At 35.7% G+C, this 3,589-nt stretch overlaps 1 pseudogene; it reads right to left on the minus strand.

Moving 5' to 3' along the window:
* Nucleotides 1-921: 921 nt before the first annotated feature.
* LOC146885614 (uncharacterized) lies at nucleotides 922-2,997 on the minus strand (annotated as a pseudogene).
* Nucleotides 2,998-3,589: the final 592 nt, after the last annotated feature.

Raw genomic sequence — 3,589 nt, forward strand, 5'->3', positions numbered from 1 at the left:
AAGCTAGATTACCTCGCCTAAGCGAGCACCACTCACTGAACCAGCCTCTAACTCTCGCTTAGGCGAGTTACACTCGCCTCGGCGAGTTCACGTTTCACCCAACAGAACATTCTTCACGTTCTCGCCTAGGCAAGAGGCTCTCACCTGAGCGAGACATTCTTTCGCTCAAAAGATTGGAATTCCCGCCTAAGCGGGATGTCAAACCAAATTGCCAACCACTACAAGAAATCTGCTTATTATCTATGCCAGTTTTTCGTAGGTAATGTTCACTTTTCGTAGATAACGCATTGTTATCTGCGAATTACCTACAAAACAAATTTCGTAGGTATTGAGCTGGTAGGTAACTTTATCTACGAAATTGTGCTTCGTAGATAACGTACCTACGAACACTATCTACGAAAGAAAGACGTAGATAATTATCTACGAATAACCTACGAATATCATTATCTACGAAAATAGTTGGTGGATAAATTACAACTGTAGTTATCTACAAAACATTTCGTAGGTAACTTATCTACGAAAACTGTCGTCGGTAATATATCTACGATATTCTGCGTATGTAATTTACCTACGAAAATCTTCGTAGGTAAATTATCTACGAAATATTTCGTAGGTAATTATCTCCTACATTTTCCGCATATGTAAATTACCTACGAAGTTCTTCGTATGTAAATTATCTACGAAATTTGTCGTAGATAATTACCTACGAAACTTTTCGTAGATAACGTTATAATATTAAAAAAAAATTATAAATGATTTTAATTTCTAAAAATTATCATTATATATTTGTCAGGACTTACGTCTAAACTTAACCTATAAACAATGCAGTAAACAATTTTGTCTACTTAACATATTCTAGAATTAGAAAATATAGTAGTTTATCACAGACAAGAGAAGTGATGTCTAGACATAAAAGCTGGACTCCACCTGTAGATCCTACAAACATTCCAGCATTCAAATAACACCTTCAAATATAAAACAACATAGTTATCCAAAGGTTTAGCACCATTCATATCATCACATCAAAACTATAAAACTACAAATATAAAATAAAGTAGATAACACAGATTTAGAAACTAACAAATAAGCTACATAGGTCAAGTCCTACAATTTAAAAACTAACTAATGTTACCCCTAGTTCAACAAGTCCTACAATTACAAACCTAACTAATAATCTGCATAATGAGAAGAGTTTTGCCCATGCTGGTGGTCCCTCTCCCGAGCATCATCTTGGTTTTGATCCTCATTTTGTAGTTGTTCATTGACGTCTTGCAAAATGGTTTGTGCAGCGAGAGGAAGAAGAGGGAGAACAACAGTTACTAGGGATTCTAATTTTCTCTACAATCGTTGATTCTCCTCCCTAGATTGACAAAACTCCTCCCTAGATTGATGAATTTCTTCTTCCAACCTTAGAATCTTTTGTGAATCCATACTTGTAGAACTGGATGGTTGTTGTGTGAAGGCTTCCCAACAAAGATAATTTTCATTCAGTTTTCCAACACCATATACTCGTCCCTTAGGATTTTTGCCCCCAGCAGCAACTAACCAACTTTTTTTCCTTAACTTCTCTTCCTCACTAGGGTCTAATGGAGATATTTCTTCTCCTTCACCACGATTTGAAATTCCTCCTGTTATTCAAAATAGACATGTTATATAATGACAAATCTTTATATTTAAAAAGGAGGAAAGATCTAAGTTAGAGAAATTACATATGTTTGTTTTGATCTGTGATCTACAAAATCACCAGTATTTTTGCGAACATGAGTATGGTGGAAAAGCTCATCAAAATGTACAGGACGACCCAATTGTTCTGCCTATAACCAAAACTAATTAATCATGATAAAATAGTAATCAACTTATATAACAGAATTTTTTAGTGTACATACCATGCGAAGGGCATGCTCATGGATGGTGATTGAGCCACCTGTGTGCAAACATCCACCCTTCTCAAATGCTCAATTCTTTTGATTATGAGCACTCTTTGATCGAAACTCGGGTTGGTTCCACTTAGCAAGCAAACTATTCCATACTCTATCAAACATCCAGTGAGGTTTTTTCCCAGTTTTTCTTGCTTCAATGAAGATTTTAGAAAGTCTATGAGAGGCCTTTGTGTTGAAAATCTTTCTAATCTTCTCCTCATGTTCAGGTCTCCAAGTAACCTTTCTCTACATTAAGAGATAATATAGTAGTTAAGATAATGATTATTATAGTAAACAATATATGCAAAGAAATTAAATATGCTTAATTGAAATCTAGTAAAGGGTAGGTTACAAATATAAACTTACCTTGAACCTTTGGAAGAAGATCTCCTTCTCTTCATATTGTTGCTTAATTGTCTTTGTGATTGCCTTGGAGACAACTCTACTTGGGTAAAACCTAAAAATATAAACACATTATGGAAAAATATGATGTCAATATGAAAAAAACCATATAATATAAAAGAAAAATTGATTTCAACTAGTTTTGATTATTACCCATCATTACAAGGTTCAATAATTTCAAGCCTTGCACCAACAAGAGGGTCATCGTCTTCATTTATGGATGGTTCACCTGCTTCTTCGATAGACATGTGTTGGTCTTCCTAAAGTACATTATGAATAGATCGAGTGGGTATTGAGGTTTGTGTATCATTTTGTTGAGAGGGGGAAGATAATGATGTCAATATAGCACCAACACATTGGGAAGCCATAGATGACGGTGTAGGTTCATTAACATAAGGTTGCACAGGTTGAACAATGGGGGTTGAGAAGGTATGGGTTGGTCAATTGAGGGTTGGGAAGGGGTAGATTCAACTATTGATGGTTGGGAAGGAATTGGTACAACATTTGCAGTTGTAGAAGGATTTTGTTGATCAACAGGGGATTCAAGTATAGGTGCTTTTTGTGATGGTAATCTAAGAACATATTTTGGTCGTCTTCCCTTCATTGTCCCCTTTCTCCCCTTTTTGGCAATAGGCAAAGATGGTTCAGGAATGTCTTTATTACATTCTGATGACATATTGATGAAGGATTCTCTTGTTCCTTTTTAAGATTATTGAATATGGTGTGAGTTGATTAAGAAAGCTAAGTGAAATCCCCACTGGACATTAAGATAGCAAGCTATCTAGATGTGAAGGTTCCTTTCACAAAGCTCAAGAGAAGAAGATGATGGATTGATTCAAAACAAAAAGGAAATGGAAAACACATAGACCATATAAAACCAAGAATAATTAAAGGGAGAAGAAAACATAAAATGGAAAGGAAAGAAATGGTAAAAAATGTGAGGAGCACGCCACTACAAGGCTAGGCTAGAAGCCATGGCAACCTTGAAGATGAGTGGATGTGTGCCGCCACTTGCTATGCAAGATAAGGCTTAAAAGTATTCACTCCCAAGGGAGGAAACTCTCACAAATGGTTGAGACACAAGAGTGTTTTTACTTCAAAATGTTCAACCCTTTTACATGTCTAGGAGCACCCCTTATATAGAAGAGTTTAGGTGCCTCTAAGCAAATAAAAGATACCTAAGGATGTCTCTACAAAAACCTAACCCTAGCTTCTAGAAACTAGGTCAAATAAGGTTACAAAAATGAGAGACAAAAGACCTAACTATG

This window comes from Vigna unguiculata, chromosome 6 (assembly GCF_037176805.1).
Source record: "Vigna unguiculata cultivar grain cowpea cultivar isolate G323 ecotype 2 chromosome 6, ASM3717680v1, whole genome shotgun sequence".
In the NCBI taxonomy this organism is placed as follows: domain Eukaryota; kingdom Viridiplantae; phylum Streptophyta; class Magnoliopsida; order Fabales; family Fabaceae; genus Vigna; species Vigna unguiculata.